Source organism: Phalacrocorax carbo, chromosome 3 (genome assembly GCF_963921805.1).
Source record: "Phalacrocorax carbo chromosome 3, bPhaCar2.1, whole genome shotgun sequence".
Taxonomy (NCBI): Eukaryota; Metazoa; Chordata; class Aves; order Suliformes; family Phalacrocoracidae; genus Phalacrocorax; species Phalacrocorax carbo.
Window position 1 is genome coordinate 127,792,122 of NC_087515.1, and position 20,176 is coordinate 127,812,297.

Consider the following 20,176-nt stretch of genomic DNA (forward strand, 5'->3'; position numbering starts at 1 on the left):
ACTGACAGACTGAGCAGATATCTGAACAAAACTTATAGTCTTTAAGTGCAGATGAGTAAATAGAGGGGGTTCTCAGTGGGATCATCTCTGTAGGGTTAGCTCTGCTTTATTCCCTGTTCAGCACTTGGTCTCTCCTGCGTGATTGCCAAAAAAGGACAAGTTACACCGACTCTGGCGGGAGATATCATTCCACTTACCAACAGACTGAAACAATCGCTTCTTTTTTACACAGGCCACCTAAAAGCCAACAACAGAAAGTACCATCAGGAAAGAAAAAGAAAATACTCCTTTCTTCTATAGCCGCTATTATCCAATTAGCCAAGCACGTTACAAGCAGGGTTGAATCGCAGACACAGGCAAACGCAGGTGCTGATGCCGACGGATCGGCCCAGTACAGCTGACCTGTGCAAGGGCTTCGTACCTTAACTGGGCTGAGAGGAGCCGTTTAACCCTTACCCCTCAATTGTCTAGAACCAACTCCTTCGCATCTAATGAGTCCACTTTAAAGGGGGCTGACGCATATTTAAATACATCTAAAAATATATTTTACTTCCGTGATTAGAAATACTTGAGATGACTAAAACAAAAAAAGTGTATTTCCCCACCCCCTTTCTTTTAGCCTTTTGCTCAGATGAGATAAGGAAATGAGGTTACATGATTTCCCTTTAGAGTTTATAATCAGCCACACTATTTTAATAATCTACATTTAGTTCCACTTTCTGTTTCTTAAATGCTAGTACAATGCAGCAGTGTTTTGGTTGCAGGCTCCACAGGAAGACGTTTCAAAAGCCAACAAACACGATCACCACAATTTTTTAAATTATTATTTTCCCTTTTAAATGTCATGAAATATTTCCACCAGCATGAAGTCTTAGAAATCTTTTCAAAAGTAATTTAATTTCTGACTTTAAGCTGTCTAATGTTGGGCATTAAAAATCAGCTTTAAAAACCAAAACGCTCCGAATTAGCTTGAGCAACTTTTTCAACCCATAAGAGATCAGCAGATCCACATGATCTGCTCTAGGAATCCGTCGGCACTAAGTGCCATGCGCGGCAGTAGATTTTGCAAAGCCTGGTATTCCTTGTCGTAGTGAATTAAAGCTTTGGTACCACTGATTTGAAAACAACCGGGTTCTGTGGAAGCGTGTCGTCCAAAATGAGCACACCTACGTGTAACAGGCAATATTTCTTACCATTAGCACGACGCTACAACCTCCTTTTTGCAACCAGCTGTGTCATTCACTCGTCCAGTGTTATAAGGAGTGGAATATTTATCCTATGAAAGATAGGAATTAATATTAGTAACAATAATAACTATAGCTAAGTACGTAAATATAAACACATTATTAATCATTAACAGAAATCAGCCCGTTAATAATGCTTCAAAGCTGTCAAGGAGAGGGACTGTAGGAAACAGATTTCCTCTGTATTTTAGATTTGGCCACTTGTTCTCTATCTTTGTTAAACAAAAAAGTGATTGTTTAGGAAAAAAAAAAATCTGTTGCTATTTTGTACGGCTGTCCCTCTTTTGACACCATCTGTGGTCAGATTAAATGCTGAGATCTGAATCGACATGTCTGTGGTTAATCTCTTGTTGATACTTCTGCAGATTGAGAGGTAAAAAAAATGATTACAGGGGGCTGGCCAGCCCAAGTACAAGGTTGAGTTATGCCAGTGCCATCTTAATGAATTTCTTAAGCCAAATGTAAATATGACCCTGGAATGTGGAAGCATACATTTTTGTTCTCTGAGGTCTAATAAAAACACAAAAGCTTTCTGTGTGGTTCAGCGTGGCATTAGAAGTGCTTTGCAACATCCCCTGGACCCTCTGCAGCTTCTGCAGCTGAAGTTAAAGTATGCTGAGTTTCCTGCAGGACATTAAGTGTTTTCCTTTTAATTGTTTACAGTTTGCTCTCCGCTGTGCCTGTGCTTGGAGCTGATACCATAAAAAGCCACTGACAAATCCGAAGCGGTTGCTTTGCAGCCAGGAAAGCAGAAGAAACGTGCGCAGGGGGTTTTCTACTGACAGGCAATAACTCCGCGGTAAAAGACCCAGCAAAGTTACAAACCACATACTTTTGCCCTTGCATCGAGCATAAAATAGGTCACGGCAGAGAGACGCTGTGGCTTTAAGTATTGCCCGGCCTGAGCCGGATTATCATTAGGTTACGTAACTGCTGATGAGCTGCTTTTCATTAAGGCTTCCCCAGTGGTGCTGAGAGCAGGCGCTGCCTCCAACAACCAACCTGGGGAAGGATTTCCTCCCAGGCGTGCCGTCGCTCTCCTCCGAGCCCCGCAGTCTGCAGCTAGGCCAAGGTGCTTGCATGAACCAGCACGGGCGAAGTAGGCATCTGAATGCGAAACAACTCATTAGCCTTAATGGGGTTGTGCATTAATTTTGGCTAAAGCGTGTTTGCAAAGTTGTAAAAGTAAGAGGTTCGGGAAAGGTGTTACATTGCTGTGTTAAAAGCATCCTGCTCTTGGCTTGGAGCCTTTTGGTTTCTCTGTTGTTTTTTTTTTTTAATGAAATGCATCCTCCGCTGCATAAAAACCCAAACCTTCATATCTTCTGGTGGTCTTGAACACTAGCAAAAAGACTGTTGCACAGGAAAGGATGGCACAACGCTGCAGCACCAACACAGCACACCTGCACCTGAGACCTTAGAGGGTGGAAAAAAATGAAACCAAAGGTGATTTCAATCATATTCTCATGCATGCTTGGAAGCACCACGTAGTGTCCAGGTAGTCCCTTCAGGTGCCAAAGTGCTCTGTGTCATCTCAGGATAAGCTGGAGGACAAGGGATATTCATCCACAGGTCTCAAATTCTTCCACGTGCCGGCTTTTAGCTGTATTAGGAGCTGATACTGATGCTTCACCCTCTGGAGGGACCTTCCTCCTCCGAGTGCTCTGGCTGCCTACAGGCAGACAGGCTCCATGCAGGTAGACGCACACTGCAATCCTGGTGACCTGCTAGTCCAGATGCCATCACCAAATGACATTCTTGCACCCTTCTCCTACCCTTTGCTCCTCCCGCTGCTCCCACACACAGCATTCCTGTTTAACGCCCCCATTTAGACCAATCCTAACATTTCTATTACATTTTTAGGGGATAAGCAAGTCGGTAGTAACAAATGAGCTCAGCCTGAAGCAGAGTCAAGCCCATATTCAGCTCTGAAGAACCATATTCGTACTAAGTGGAGGCAATACTATAATCAAATAAATTATTTATTACTTATTTCAATGCTGAGTTTGGCCAAAAAGCTTTAAGAACTCCATATTAGTAATTTTGCCCTCTTAAATTAACGACTGCACTGTGGCTACTTGCGGCTTACAAGAAACTCTTAAAATAGCCTGCTTCACAAACCAAAATAAAGGCTGCAAATGGCTGCTAGCCCAAGTAAGTTGTACAGATAAGTGGGCTACAAGTGCCAGCGTCACAGAGAGGGTTTACGGCAGGGAAGAGGACAACCAGGAGATCGTGACGCTGTTTTGGTTGGAGATTCCATCTCTCGCTTGTTGCTTGACCTCTACTTAAACCTCTTAAACACTGCTTTGTATATGTAAAATTAAGATAATTGTATCAACTTGTTTTATGAAGTGCTCAGGCTAGAAAGATCTAACATCAGTAAATTACTTGTCATTTGAAGTCAGATGGAAATTAAAGCTGCTCTCAGATAAAGTTTCACCCACTGTGGTATCACTTACCTGGTGGGAGAGGCCTTTGTTTTGGATTTAATTCTAGGAAGTTTTGAAATAATTTCATTTTGCTGATGGATTTCATTCTTATTTCATGTGTATTTCAATGAGACATTTAATCTTTTCCATAATATGTTTTGAAGTCTCATTCATTTAAATTGTCAAAGCCTGACAGCTCTGTAATGTACTTAAAACCGGCATTGTTTATACCCGCATTCCATTTAAAAATTAACTTGCAGATTAAAGTAATAAAAATGGTTTTATACTTCTCAGTGCTAATATCACTGAAAACTTACAATGTCCCTGCTGCCTGAGATTAGCTCATATATCACTTTCTCGTGAGGAATCCATGGAGGGGAAATATTCTAACATCAAGCTCTGTATTAGTCGTGAAGGCTGAGGATTTTCTGCCTGAATAAAACCAAAGTGGGCATAGCCTGCAGAGGCAGTGGAGAGCTGGCAGCTCGGGAAGACTCGGGGACTTTTACACAGCTTCCTTCCCTCGCTGCTGTCATGAAGTGAACAGGACCAGAAGGAATCTATTAGCACTTCCACCTAGATGTGTTGCAACGAAGGGTCATGCAGTAGCATGCAGCGCCTGTTAATGTTGCCTCAGCCCCTACCAAGAATGCAATTAAAGGAGAATCAGAAGCATTCCTTGGTTACCTCGTGGACAGTGTGAGTTTTGCAGAAGAGGATTTGTTGTGGGTGCATGATCTAAGGTCGCTGCTCTCCTCTGTCTTGTTTCTCCACTGCTTCCCCACTCGTTTTGACACTTTTGTTCACAGTCACAGGCCTGAATTCTTCAAAAAGAAACTTCACTAACTATTTATCAAGTTGAAGCTGGACAAAACATATAGCATTTTATACTCTAATCACCTACAGTTAACCAGCCTGGAATGAATATAAAACAGCCCAGGCAGGAAAAGTCTTACTGCTCCCAGAATGACAGAAAAGAACTAATAAGCCTGCAACCGATATCCCCCGGCCCTTTACCTGCCAAAGGGTTAACTCAGGCTTATCCTGCCCATCCCCTTCACAGGTGCTCCTGAGATAAGGAGGCAGTTATGAAATACAGCTTGCACGGGATTTTCTGGGAAGCAGAGAACCTCAGAGGTAACTGTGTGGATGCCAAGAAAGGTGCAGGTTTCTGAGGAAGACAAAAATGCAGATCAGATGACGATGTGGGTGACCGCACTGGGCAGATTTGTGATGTTGTGTGTTTGACCGTGTCTTTTAAGGCCAATTAATTTTGTTGTAACACAGGCACTCTCAAGCCCCTGAGGAATAAAGAGCCCCCATGGAGGAAAATGAGCCACCTGAAGCTCTGGTTTATTTTAACTATTCAACCCATTGAGTTGTTTTGCCTCATGACACATGACGTGTTTGGGGATTTCACAGTTCCACAGAGAGGATGAATAATGTAACCAGACACAGCCTGAATGTGATAAAATAGCCAACAGAGCAATTGTGACCATTCCATGTGCGGCAGTTTTGCGCAGAAACAGCCAAAAATGATGGTGAGGAGACCAAACAGTGGGTTGAGGTCTGCGTGGGACCGTTTATCAGCCCACGCTGTTTACTGCATTTTGTTTCGGTGTTCCCAGCTGATCCAAGGCACATTTCAGCCCTTTCGATGCCTGGATGAAGAACGCTTAACGCAAGATGAAGGCCTTTACGTCTTCCTTGAAGCCTTGTTGGGGAAGGCACTCGGGAAGCAAAACCTGACAGGTAATTTCCAGCATGAAATGCCTCTGCTCAGTGACAGCAACTCCTGAGTGGGACGAGGAGACCCCGAGCCCAGCAGATGTCTCTTCCCCTTGGGGGGATGGGTTGGGCTGGGGGAGCCTGGCCCCACAGCCTGGGTTTGAGGCGATGGGGCAGCACCGTGCCGGGGAGCTGTGAGGGGTGGGAAGGCAGCCCGAGGCCGCTCTCGGGACATGGGTGATGGCACCAGAGGGGTCCCGAGCCGGTAAGGCCGGGCTCCCCGTCGAAGCCCCCCCCGTCGAAGCCCCCCCCAGCCCTCTGCACTAAGATGGCGCCCGCCTCCCTCAGCCCCTTCCCGGGAAGGGCGGGCAGCAGCGGCGGCGGCGGCGGAACCGCGGCCTCCCCGGCGCCTTCACCCCTCGCTGCCGCCGCCCGGGCCGGGGGAAGGGAAGATGGCGACCGAGAGCGACTGAAGGAGGAGGAGGAGGAGGAGGTGGGATCCGGGCCGGGCTGGGCCGCGGCGGCCTCCTCCGACACCGCCCCCCTCGTCCTCCGTGCCCAGCTCCGCCCCGTCCCGCCGGGAGGGAGAGCGGCGAGCGAGCCGGAGCCCAGCAGCAGCGCCGCGCCGCCCAGGCAAGGGGCCCCGGCTGCCCGGGAGCCCCGCAGCGGGAACCGGGGCCCCCAGCAGCGCCCGCCGCCACCACCGCCACCGCCGCTCCGGTCACCGCGATCGCGGCGGGGGCCACCTATAACCCCCCCCCCCGGGGCCGCCCCCGCCGCCTGGCCGGGGGAGTCGCTGTCGCGTTGCCCGTTGAGCTCCGGCGGCCTCAGCCCCGGCGGGGGGGGGGGGAGGCCGCTGTCACCCAGGCAGCGGCGGCAGGTGAGTGGCGCCCGGCCGCGCCGCAGCTGGCGGCGGGGCGGGAGGGAGGGAAGGAGGGAGGGAAGGGCGGGCAGGCGGAGGGGGGGAGAGGCCGTCGGAGCGCCCCGTTTGCCCCGCCGCGCAGGACCGGGGGTGTGTCTGGCGGGGCCGGCACCGCCGCCCCCCGTCCCCGCCGCCCGCCGCAGCCCCCGGCCTGCAGCTGTCACGGCGGGGCGGGAGGGGACACACACACACACACACACACACGACACGGCGGGGACGGCCCGGCCCCCCGCCCCGGGCTGCCATGGCGGCGGGCGGAGCGCGGAGGGGCTGAGGAGGGCCGCCCCGGGGGACCCTGCGCGGCGGAGCCCCTCCCGCCTCGGGCGGTTAAACCCCAGCCCTCCCTTTCCTAAATACACCTCCCCCCCCCTTATTATTATTAATGTAAAGTTGATTCAAAAGTGAAAAAGCAGTTTTTCTCCTCGCCCCCCCCACCTCACCCCCTTCCCGGCTGGAAGATGGCTGAGGGGAGGCAGCCGGGCCTGCGGGGGCCCGCGGACCCCCCTGGGCCGGGAGGACGCTCCGTTTGGTGGCGTTTTAGGTGACAGCTCTTTGTCTGCCTGTGGCATCGTGTGTGTACGTGTGTGTCTGTGTCCCCCCAAAGCACCCCCCAGACCCTGGCGGGGTGGTTCTGGTTGTCGGCAGAGGGCAAGTAAGTTCAGGGCTAAGGCAAGCAGTCGGTCGGTCATGGAGAGCCAGAGGTGGCCGTGAGGTACCAGGTGGGTTTTTGGGCCATCGGAGCGGGGAACGGCAGGGTTGTCAGGCTCCTCAGAGGGGTGCTTGGGCTTCCAGGCTTGGGGGGGAGCTCTGCAGGAGGCTGGTGGCAAAGGTGCCGTCTGCCTCCCCTCTCCTAGCAGAGCGCTTGCCCTAAATTTGCTTCATTTTCTTTCTTAGAGACACGGACCGGCAGCAGATTGCAAATAATCCCAAATACCTGATGGTGCATTTGCAAGTGGTAGCCCCGGTTTGTGCAGTGGGGGGCTCTAGCCGCTGGAATACGGCATTTAGTGGTAGAAAATTCTGTTGCAGAAAGCCTGTTTCCTTCCGATATAGGTTGCTAGACGCACTCAAGCCCTCCAGTTTCCTAGGTGCGTTTTGACCTTTCAGTGCCTGAGAAGTGGGTCGTGCGCCTTGGGTGATGATCTCCTGATTATTTTTTTTTTTTGCACCCGAAAGAGCGTGTTTGCAAAGGTGGAAAGGTGTGGAGCGCTGCCTGGGGCTGCTGCTTGCTTCTACTGGAAGCTTAATCAGTGTACAGTCAATATCAAATTTTCACTACCCAAATATGGCATAGCCAAAAAAAAAAAAGAGTGACACAGCAAAGTATATTAAAACTGGAAATTTGGACTCGTGTGGGTGGTGCTTGTGTGTTCTTCACCCTGTCTCATGGCTTGTATTCTTCGTGTTGCTGGTTTAGACTGAAAAAAAAAGAAAAAGATCTGGTTTGTGTGGGTTGGCAGGATGTACATATATATGTGTGTGTGTAAAATTTGCATATGTGTGTATATATATATAAGGAGTAATATATGTGGTGAGTTCTAGTAGCAAGATGGTAAATTTATGTGAACAAAAAAAGGATGCTTCATTTACTTTTCTAGAGATGCACTGTCCCATTGTAGTTTAGAGGCTGTGATCTTCTGCCTGCAGAGTATTTCAGCAAACACGTACGTGTTCTGAACTCTTTCTGCCGCGGCTGTCAACTTTCTTACACCAGAGAAAGTAAAAAAAGATATGTTACATATGGAAGTATACATAGTATGTGGTGCGTCTGCAGCTCTACACCTAGGCCTCTTGCTCAGCAGCAGGGAGAGAAACATTGTAAACCGAGGAAAGATGGGTGCAAAGCCACAAATCAGCAGAAAAGCTTGGTAAGCGGTGTAGTATCCGCAGCTTTGCAGCGCTCTTTTGTGAAAATGATTAAAGTTCAAGTTGCCACTTAAGGGGACAAACAGCTCTTGATGGTAGATAATAAACAGTAGTAACTTTGGCAATACTGCACCTGGCTCAAAGCCGATGGGCATGATGAAATGTTAAATCTCAACTTATTTGCTCAAGATGGGTATCTGTTGTTTGAAACATGTTGCCAAACAATATGGCAGCACAAATCCTTGCTTCCAAAACAAATAGGCTTCCTGAGCGGCGAGTGGAGGGTTTGGCTCTTCAGAAGGCAGGCCTTTACTTCTTCTTAGTTGCTACGGGCTGACTTTGATTTTCAGCGTGTGTGTTTTCCCCGAGCCTTGCCCTCTGATAATGCTGCGACACATGCTCACAACTGCATGACTAATTCGTACAATTAGTCATACACTTCCACTGTAGATTTATTGGAGCAATATCACTGTCATTCTCACACTGTAAAAGTCTGCGTTTGGGAAGGTGTGCCCTCTCTTGACTTGTCTAGAGTCCCTTGGCGTGGTTGTTGGGTGGGCTGTTACAAATATTCAAAGCCTTTAGGATTATTAGCCTTGCTTAATTATATAAGCATATTTTCAAGGAACAGATCTGCTGGAGATCAGCACCTTGTTGCTTGCTAATCTGAGGGGGGTAATTTGCATGAGACTTCGCAGGGATTGCCAGAAATGAAGGTGTGAGTGCTACTACTAAAAATATCCCGTCTCCTGCATAAATAGTTTGCCAGTTGAAAAACAGTATATTTTGTATAAGGAAACTATTTATATGACGAGTTATTCTTGTTTTGCTTGGTTGACTGTGTTTCTTTGAAGCGTGGTTCTTATCTCTTTGATCAAAGAGGAGGAATAAACAAAAAATAGTTTTTAAAGTTAGATTCTGCCTTTAAAGGTAGGATTTTAAGCAGGAAGGGCTTGGACTAACAGGTAAATATTTTAACCAGGTATTCCTGAAAGGCCAACACGGTGTGTAATATCCCTGTAGCATGTGGCCACCGCTTCTACATACAAGCTTTAATTGCTGGCAGATACAAACAAGCAATTTTTATTGGCGGTTCTATGTTATTTGTATTGCTGAATGCCGGGCACGGACCAGGTTTGCAGTGGGGTAGGAGCAATGCAAAAATAGAGGGAAAGTGGCTTCTGCTTCTAAAAACTTCCAGCCTGAACCTAAAGAGGTGGAGGGGCTGAGCTGTGGCAGGGAAGCAGCTGGATGGTGGTGGGCAGCAGGAGAGTCAGCAGTCACAGCATATTAGCAGCCTAATATTGAGGTTTTTTTTTTTGTTTTTTTTTTAAATAATGTTGCAGCGAACCAATGCTTTATGGTCTGTTGGACTGCCCACTGTCATGCTGCCGGTGTCTGGCCGAGCCTTCTGCCTGCTGCCCTGCAGCTGGGCCTGATCCAGCCCGTTGGAGCCACGGTGGGCAAGGGAGGATTCACAGGAGCAGCTCTGCTGATCGGTCTGAGAACAGCCGGGTGTTTCAACCTCTTCCCCTGGTGGAGCAGGATCTGGAATAGGATGTTCGCCTGTAGCTGCAATATTAAAAATTATGGCTTGCTCGTAAACGGCTTCAACTCTTTGCATACCTAGCCTTGCACATGTGAGTCAGGGTGATGCAGAACAGGTTTTTACCACTACGGCGGCATCTCCGTGTAAAGTTGACCATTTAAAATGCTGCGGCTTTGCTGTGGGTCAAATTTTAAAGCATTCGGAGGCCTGGTCTGGGTATAAAGGATGTGTCAGCACCGTGTACTTTACCTGGGCTCCTGTCATTTACAAAGGAAAAAACTGCTGAACTGGTTTGGAGGTTCTTTAAGCCTGAACTAATTTACCTGGCTGGGAATGTAGGTTAGAAACTAGGCTTCACTTGGCTTTGGGCTAGCTCCAGTACGCTCCGCAGGGAAAATGCAGGCTAAATAGCTTCTGCGCTGATAATCCTGCAATACTGTTCCTACTGTTTCCCCTGAAAAGATAGGTAGGTTCTCGTGCGGTTGACCCAATTGACTGGGAAGTCACTCCAGCACGTCTCAGCGTGAGGAGCAGCGGGATGTTTCCCTTAGATGCCCTTGGGTGAGTGGGGAAAAAGCGAGGATGGGTTTTTGTGCACAGATCTTGCAGTGAGAATCCTCACCCGAGTGCTCGGGTTGGATGGACATGGTTGCGGGGCCTGAACTGGGTAGATTTGTTAACCAGCTTAGGTAAATCTGCACATAGATATTCTTAAATGCGTTTAAACTTGCTTACTGGTTTATTATGTTCTATAAGCTGAGGCAAGCTATCCTGGCGGTTGTGTTTAAACCAGTGTGTGTCCATGCAGAGATTTGCCTTGATTTAGTGAAGCTGATGCGAGTTGGTGACTTACAGGAAGGTGATCTAGAAAAGGAAAACAGTGCAGTGAATATACGAATTAACAGTTTGCTGACTTGCCTTGGCTCGTGAGCTCTAGTGTCCGTATTTTGCTCTAAGGATCCACAGATTGTCAGCTGCTTAAAGCTGATCAGTGGACGGGCTCTCAAATGTGTTTGTACTTTTCAGCGGAGGAAAAAGATCCTTAAGCATTAGGTTCCTGTTTTAAACAAGTGTCAGAAATGTCTCAGTCAAGGCTGGTTCTGCAACTAGCTATTTTGGAACACAAATCATTAAAATGCCTATTTTGTGTTATTTATGTTTATTTTGTGTTTATTTTTAATTATCTATCATGGAATATGCTATGAAACAAGCTCAAAACAGTGTTTCTTTGGCTTAATTTTTCCCCTCTTTTGTAATGTGACATCTGAAATCCCAAGGCTCTCATTTTATTTTGGATTTTCAGAGTGTGGATACTTAAAAATATAAGTACACCAGGCAAGGCAAGAAATAGGCTTGTTTCTTGTGTTTGTATGATGAAATTCTGAACGAGGAACTGTTTAAACCCCAAACAAATCAGTAGCTTTCCCACATATGTGGAATTCAGATCCTGATTGTGAATGGAGGGATGAGTTTAGATCACAACACTACCCTGGGGTCAAATGATATTAAATGGTATCACATGATATCGAAACGGTTGGGCATTGATAACGTTATACACCTCGCGTTAGCGGTTTCTCCTGTGTGCAGCATGTGCTGTCTTTGGAAACAAGGGCCTTGGGAGGGGAGAGAGATTCCAGCCCACAGCACAGTGATCCCCTGCCCAGAAGGTTTCAGAATGGTATTTGCTGTTTCAGTAATAAAAAATAAAAAGGCAGGTATTATAATCTTCCAGTAAAACTGTGCTGAGAGTTGAACAATGAAAACTAAAAATCTTTTCCTCTTTTATTTTTCCTTTTCTATTAACATTGTGTAACTCCCAGATATTGAAGAAATAGGAGAGAAAAGCCCTGAACTTTTCAGACCATTAAATCAGATTCGTATGTAAATTGTACAAGAAATCTCACAGCTCGCGCCCCTTAACGTCTCTTTCTTCTTATTTCTTGTGAACACCATACTTACTACCTATCCTCCTGCTCTTCTTCTATCCCCCAGAGCCTGTATTTTGCTCCTAATCTGAGACTTCACATCCAGTTTTATCAACATACTTCAGAGATCTTGAATAAGTTGAGAGATGAACTTTTTAGTGGAAGCGTTAGTCAGCCTCTGTCTTTGAAGTTTTTCTTTTTTTTTAACAAAAGTCTGACTAACCTGAGGAGGATTTTGACACATGCTTGTGACCAGTTATTTTAAATCATCCTGGAAAAATTGTGCGTGAAAATAAGCGAGTAGCTGGAGTTAAACCTGTTGTAGGCTGGGTGTGTAAGCTTGATCCCTTTGTCTTTCATGTGTTTCTTAAATGTGATTGCTGACGAGCCGAGTCCTGGGTCTTCCCCCTAATTCTGTCAACAGCTGGCGGTTATGCTACCTGTTTATTTTTTATGAGCAGAGATTTCCAAGCAGAATTTTAAGTATGGCAGGATGAGTTCACCAGACTTTCTTCCACGCTCCAGTTGTGAATGGTGCTCAGCTTGAATACCAGACAAGTGTTTTTTAATGATGGAAGATGCTGTGTTAGGATTGAAGGAATAACTGGACACTCTGGAAACAGTTATAATAGAAACATTTATAGCAGAACCCAGTAGTTGTGCTGCATTATTATATGACTTGTAAGTTCAGATTTAATAATGAAACACTGCACGCACAGTATTGCTGAGGACATGAAACTCGAGCGTTTACAATGTGCTTATATCTCAACTTACTGTAAAGTTGAGCACAAAGTCCCGATGTGTATTGAAATGTAATTAGTGTGAAGCCTAATTTGCTATTGTGTGAGTAGTGGGTTTCTTGGAATGGAACTGAAGTGTAAAATACCTCTGTTTGTGTCTCCAAATGTCATTTGAAGAATGTTGGTTTATGGAATAAGTGAGAGCCGCTGGTGAGGGATCAGGTAAAACACCATGTTATGTGGGCCTCTCTGACTCACAGGGTAGGAATAAGGACTGAAACTAGCTCTGCCTTTGGCAGCACGTAACTCTTGCTTTCTTTTAAATTAAGGTTATGAAAATCCAGCGTTTTAGAACATGCTTTGGATCTGTACTCTTTGCAAGCTTTCTTGGTGCACTTTCAGCTCTATCCTATTGTCCCAGCAAATATTTTTTCTATAGAGGTCGTTTTTAAGTGTCCTTTGTGGAAAAAAAAACAAACAAACTTCTCTGTGAATTTTCCCTGGGTGTCTGAAATTGTGTTCCCATATTCATATTTTGGTGTAATCAGATTGCCTTCGGTGTGGAATATCTGCTGAAGGCATAGTGGAAGTTGTGGGATCCCAGCACCTCTGACAGCAAGATTAATAGTTGTGTCCTTAACCTTTAAAACAGTTTACCCAGGCTTGATGGAGTTGGCATGAAGTTCTGTGTTTTTGAAGATGGGATGGTGATAATCCCTTTGAAGGCCCAAAATAAATGAAAAAAAAAAAAAAAAGCTGTAATGAATTTAAAAACGTAGTTGAAAATAGCGTGTGGCCTGATTTTAGGCTTTTGTTGTTGTTGGAAATGGAAACAATATTGTATATACAAAGCTCGCTGTATGGAAAAAACCTATCTGGTAAACATACTTCAATCTAGTTTATTCTTCAAATACAGTGAAAATGGAAAAATAAACAACCTAAATTCTATTAATGAAATCTGTCTCCATGTGATCTAGTATGATAATTTAATGCAGTTTACTGATACTGTTGTGGATGAAATATGTTTCAATACAGCATATAAAAAAAAGTACAATTTGATGTTGCAGACTAGAACCCAAACCTGGGAAGTTCCATTAAATCAAAAAGCTATTTCGTTTGTAAAGCTGAACGTTCAAAAGTTAGGAAAAACAGATGCAACTGTAATTATAATTTTGTAGCCCCATGTTATTTTTCCATAGATTCTCTGACTTACTCACTGTATGGGTTGGACTAACAAAGTGGAACGGATTAAGGTTGCACAGATGATCATAAATCTGTTAGTCTATAATTTTTAGGGCTTGAATCTGCGACCTACTGAATTTGCTTCTAATGTTTTTAGGTGATAAGCTGCTTTATGACGTTCATTTTTTATATGAACGGAACGTCACGCATATATTGGCTCCTTTTTGTAATGCTGTGGTAAGACAAAGAAATATTATTCCAACTTTTGAGCTCATTTTCTCAGTTGAATAAGCCAGATTCACAGCAATTGGGTAATTTGCCCAAGCAGCAGGGTGTTGGTAAAAGGTAAAAGGGACTTGACAAGTTATTCTCAAGTACCTGGTGCACTTGACTGCTTTGGTTGTGTATGTGGATTTATTAAATTGGGTGCAACTTGCCTTGAATTTGCCAGCAAACCTCAGAAGGCTTGGCTCCAGCAGTCTCTGCGTCATCGACAGGTAGCTCTGATGACAGGCATCCGATGGCTTTCATTCTTCAGAGCAGAGGTTCCCAAACTGGCGTGCATCCGCTCATGGTATGCAGACTACTTCAAAAGAGGGTATTTTGCGACGTGAAGGCAGTAATTCCTGACGCCGAACGCGAGCGAGCTATTGTGGGACCCTCGGTGTAGGTGGGTCCTCGCAGTGGCGCTCGGGAATTGGCAGCACCCGCGGAGAGCCGTAAAATTGGGGTTGGCAGGTGTGCTTCCGCTTCTGATTGGGACTGTAGAGGAGCGAGGATGGAGAGAGCGGATGAGGACTTGCAGCAAGTCCTGCTTTGGGAAGCTGGGGTGAGCGTGGAAGATGGGGGGCATTCGGTGTTAGGGAGGCGGCGCAGCGTGTGGGTTGGTCGGGGCAGGTCAGCAGGGCTGGGCGGGTGCAGAGAGAGAATAAACATTGTTTTTATGTCCTGGTTTGCAGAGAATGCAGTGTGATTTTTAGGTGAGGTGGGGACGGCACCAGGGTTTTGGTGTGCAGAAAGATTGATGAGCGAGTCCTGCTGGGGAGAAATATCATCCAGTAGAAAGGCAGGAAGGGAGAATCTGGTTCGGGAGGTCGAGCGTGTGTGTACGTCACTGAAAAAGCAGAAACTCTTTGCCACTGATGGCCTCCAAAAAAAGCGCAGCCTTAGTTCCCAAACTTGGAACGGCCCTGCTTGTCACTGCGGTTGTTGACTTGCTTATAGGTGTGCGTGCATGGTGCTACGTGCAAGGAGAGCTGGATTCCTGAATTCCTACTCTTGCCACAGAATGTATGATTACAGAGATACCGCGGACTTCTTGAAAACAGTATTAAATAACTTCTGAAGGCTTTTTAAGGAGGTATTTTAAAAACAAGACGCATGCTTTTACTCTCAGGTTTCCCCCTGGATGCTGGAAAATAGCTACATTCGGTAATTCATACATTTCGCGTGCAACTGCCGGGCTGGAAATAAACTCTTCGGGGTTTGTAAAAACAACTTAAATGAATCTAGTTGAACAAGATTTAGGTTTCATTGCAGAGGTTTAAAGTGTGAGGGGAAAATAAACAGAACAGCCATTAAAAATGAAAAAACCCCAAACCCTTAAAACCACCCCCCCAAAAGAATACTAGCCTGGAAATGTTTTCCTCCCTCTGTACTGCCCATTAATCTGCTGACGGGGGAAACTTCGATACCAAATCTGCTGGAGGTCGCTGCAGCTGGGTGTTTGGCAGCGCAGTGCCGTCAGGGCTATTGCACCACTCCATCTGCCCCCGGAGCCGTGTCTTCCTGCAAATGTACGCACCTTTGAGAACTCCTGCTTGTTGAAACAAAGCCACTCGCTGTTTAGAGACTACTTGGGACTTTGTGTAAGTGTAAGCATCGTCTCTGGGGAGCAGGAAAGTATTCCCACTTCACAGATTGGCATGGGCTCGTCCAGCTTGCCACGGGGAAATTTGGAGATCCGGTATGTGACCCTTGTATCTGCATTTACTCTTTGAACAGTTGGTCTGCAGCGTTTAGCTTTTGCTTTAAATTGTCTAAATCCAATATAGCAATATAATTTTAATTTGTTTACTAAGAGAGTTCTTCAGATAGGCCTCCCGAAGTGTGAGGAATAAGAAACAACTGCTACTTGGAGACAGAAGAGCTGAGTTTGTTTCAAGCTGTTTAAAAGCCTTCAGTTCAGAGATAAGTGCGTATTTTACATCCTGATCGGCAAGTTATAATGAGATTTAGAGCACTAAACGCGTTCTCTCCTAACCCACAGAATGATGCATGTGGCTCAGCGCAGAGCTATTGTTCTCATCAGCCCTTGCTGGTGAAATAATTTAGGAAATTGTGATATGCTGAAAACCGGCTTTAATCAGCAAGTAGTTTCCACCTTTAGAAGATGACTTACGTAGATATAAGGCATTTCTCAATGTCCACAAGGGTTTCTGCATGAGGAAAGGAGCCCTTGTGTTCCTAGCAGTGAAAAAAGGCTATCTGGAACTTCAAACACGTGAACAGGCTGTAGGATTAAGTGTTCCCTGGTGTGATGAGTGGAAGTTACGTCTTCTGAGTGCTGGAAACTTCTAAAAGGCTGTTCTGTTTCTCCACCAGAAGATAATGAAAGAGTACAAATGAGGAAGGGCCATGGTAGAGAGTGCAAACAGGGAAAGCAGAAGGAGAGCTGCTTCTTCCCTGTTGAACAGTGAAAAGGAGATGGTCTTTACAAAAAAATGCTAACAGGGTCCTTGCAGACTGATCTACCCATGGTGGGATGGTCATTCAGTGGCAGGGTGGAGTGGAAGCGTCGATCGTTGTGCCTCTAATGCAAATGTATTCAAAGGATTTGGATTTTTCTTCAGGAGGTGGCAGAGGTGCCTCTCCTAATCCAGCGGTTGCATTCAGCTGGTTCTTGAAACTCTTACAACGTGGTCTCGAGAGCAACGTGTGGTAGAGCCGGAATAACACAGTGTTGCACCTGGGGGAAGGCACTGCCATGCTTCGCAAGGGGATTAGATCACTTGCCTAGAAAGGTCAGGCATCAGTGGCTGCAAATTTATATTGCCAGGACTCCTTGTCTGAGCCTTGAGCTCTTTCCATCCCCTTGTTCACTGCAGATTGTCAAAATTGAAGATGGTCTTTCTCCTCGTTTGCGGGCGGTTGTGTTTCCAGAGGTGGTTTTTTTGTTTTCCTGCGTATTGAAACCCAGCTTTGTTTATTCCAGGCTCATTTCCTACTTTGCTGTATAAGGCTACCACATACTCCGTTCAAGGTCCCTGAAAATGTTATGAACAGCCTTATCTCTGTAAGCTCCTTGAATACATCACAGGTTTTGTGTACCTGGCCATTTTGAACCAAATCCTCATTAAAAAAAGAAATAGAAGCCCTTATCTTTCTTTTTTTTCTCTGAAATGACCTACGAGAATTCTCATGTGGGAGAAAATTAGTATGCATGCACTCGGAGCCATGGCTGGCTGATGCACAGGCACAGATTTGCTAGAGAAACACAGAACTCAGAAGCTAGTTGGATTGAAATCACTAGATATTGCTGTCTACAGAATAATTTATCTGGTTTTTGTTGTTTTTCTCACTGGTGTGTAGAGCTCTTGGGCCTCATTTTTAGTACTTATTTCAGTCATTTATGTTATGAAGTGATAAAAGGATTATCCAAACGTTATCTGTTAAGTCAGTACAGAAGGCTCGGAACTAACTGGTCATTGCTTGTGTTCAGACTGAGGCTGTGCTGCTGTTTGCTAAAGGACATTTTATGTTTCATTGGTTTGAGGTGGCTTGAAACCTGATTTTTTTGGCTTAAGTAATTTGCTTGTCCTCCTTCTTGATTTTATTCCTATCAAAAATTAACAAGGATGTCACTTCCCTGTATCAAGGATTAATTAGCTGATCACAAAGCACTTTGAATGTAACTGCATAACGTTACTAAGGTAATTTAAACCAAAGCCCTCACTTTTTATAAAGGGGGCAGAGTTGAACTTGCCTCCCCCTTCTCCCCTCCCCAAGAGGCTTTGCCCTACCTGCGCTTCCTAAGAGTTATACTCATGCTGCTGTGGGCGAAGACTCGGGTGAATTACTTCTCACAACAAATACATCCTTCTGAAGGGTCTTTGGCATACTGACAGACTGGAATTCTCCCGAAAAATCTAGCACTTGTTGGGAGAGGAGAAGAAAGTCTATATAAAATGCTGTCTTTGCGCTCGCTTTGGAATCGCAACTGCTCCTGCTGGGCTTCTGAGATAGACTTGAAAAGGCATCTTGGCTTGCATTATAGGTTAACCCAAATAAACGTTTAGTAAGTAATAGCAGTAATTAGTATTTATAATGAGGTAGTAACAGGCAACCTGAATTATCCCAAGCTCCCATTGTGCCTGAAACTAAACAAACAAATAAGCTACTTGGACTGCCATGATTCAAGGATATTTGTCATTTCTTGTCTTACCTCTGAAATGTCGTGTAACGTGATATTTAGTACACTTTTTTTAGCCATGTAAGCGTAATATTTAATAATATATGCGGACTGCATTTTGCTTACCTTGATTCCTGTTGCGTTGATACACCCAAGCTGTGTTTAAGTTCTGTCTTCAACTCTGTTTAAATACAAATAATCCTTGTTGCAAGTAGTTGCATACTTATAAGGTGTCATGTAAGAACTTAAATGGACTTTAGCCTCTTTATGGCTTGTGATTAAGGGTTTTCAAACTAAAAGTATATCAGCAGTTTTTGTAGGCATGAAGTGTTGAGATAAATAATTGAGTAATGATTTGGCGCATGTTTACGGTAAAAAAAATTTAGGAAAAATGGCTGAAAACCCTCCTGTTTTCTCAAACATTATATCTTTTATCTTCTCTTCGTTTTCAGTTCCAGCTGCACTTTTCTGTTTTGGACTATGGGTCTTATGCAGCTACAATAGTTTACCAAAAGCTTTGAGGAAATAATATTTCACTATTTAGAGTTTTGTTATGAAAATGGCTTTGGATGAGCTGTCTGTGTTCCACAATAGACCCTTAGTGAAGTCAGCCGTGAGCTGGGCAGGTATAGCTGTCACTATATCCATGTAATTGGAAAATATGACATTTGTATTTGTGTTTTAATGGGAATTTGTTCACTTACTACCTAGGTACTTCTTTTATATGTGCTGCATAAGTAGTGGGAAGTATTTAATAGCCAACTTGAGCATTATTACCTATTTTTCATGTAAGTCTGATTTATTGAGGCTGGTGATATCTATTTAACAACACTCACTTGCAGCCTGTCCCAGATGAGTAACTTATGTTCATGGCACAGAGGTCTAAATATTAAAGAATGTACATAAAAACTGTTGCCTAAATAATGTTACTACCTTTCCATTGCAGAAGAGTCAGAGCTTTTTGCTCTGCTCTGGCACTGCTTTGATGCCTGTAAATACGATTGCATAATTATACATTGTTTTTGTTGCATCAAGACGCTTATCTTGGAGCAAAGGATGGATTTTGCTTGAGCATTGGTCAGTGGTTCACATTTTTTATCCCCTACCCTCATCATTCATTTGTATGGTCTCATACTTGAGTTGTTGCTCTGAATTTGAAATTCTATGAATTGCTCCGGTTTTTTTTCTATAGTCCTGGCAGCTATGGTAGTTGAGCTTCACAACCACTAAATTAATTTGAATTTATCTTTATTATTTCTCGTGAGATATGAAAGTACTATCATTTCTGTTTGATAGATTAAAGACTCCAGGAGTTCAAGGCCAGCTCTGGAAATTCAGCTGTAGGCATTTTTTGGTTGCTAGCTTGACAGGCTCTCGGGGCTGTTAGGAACTTGGTGGGGTTTTTTTTCTCCCCGCTCCCACAACACTCCTTCAACCAAAAAGGATAAAAGTTCAAACCAACTTCAGAGGCAGAAGTTTCAGCCATCAAAGCTGAAAATATTTTTCTAAAGCAGCTGAATTACGCAAGAGTGATGAGAAGGTGTTAGAATGCAAATACTTCACCCATGTAAATATGATTGTTTCCTAAAAACTGAGAAAAGTCAGGTTGTCTTCACAAGCGAGCACTAGGAATTAACCATGTCATACATTAGGTTATTTGGCAGGAATTATGATGTATTTCCACGGTCTAAGTAGTACGGTTCACTCTTACCACCAAATTACTCTCAGACTCTCAAGGAAGAGAGGTTTTTTTCTGATTTGGCTTAACTTGGCTCACTCAGGATCTTAGTGGATGTTTATGGCAGAGCTGAAAACAGGCCTAAGGTTCTTCTGAAGTGTTACCCTGTGTTTAACCACAAAATCATCCTTCCTAGTCAGCCCAGATACTGGACCTTTAATCCAAAGTTAAACCTGTGGAGCGAGTCGTGACAGCGTAGCAAAATGTCCCTGCTTTTTTTGTGATGCTTCCCCCAGAAAATGGATACTGAAAAATCTGTGCTGCTTATTGAGGTGTGTATATTTAATAATGATACTTTGAAAAAAGAAATACTGTAATCCTTGAGTTGTGCTCTCTGCTTCTACTGCTGCGGCAATACGTGAAGAAGAAATACCTTCTTTAATAAAAGAAACCAATGTTTATTTTCCTTGATGTACTGGCATGATCTCTGGCGTTGATG

General features: G+C 44.8%; 1 protein-coding gene across 4 annotated transcripts in view; it reads left to right on the plus strand.

The window, feature by feature from the left end:
- Nucleotides 1-5,962: 5,962 nt before the first annotated feature.
- The window catches only part of NCOA1 (nuclear receptor coactivator 1), a 187,577-nt gene continuing 173,363 nt past the window's right edge, over nt 5,963-20,176 (plus strand). For all 4 annotated transcript variants that reach the window (XM_064448314.1, XM_064448318.1, XM_064448320.1 and 1 more), the window contains exon 1: nt 5,963-6,284. The gene's annotated coding sequence lies outside the window, so the exon portion shown is untranslated. The remainder of the gene's footprint in view (nt 6,285-20,176) is intronic.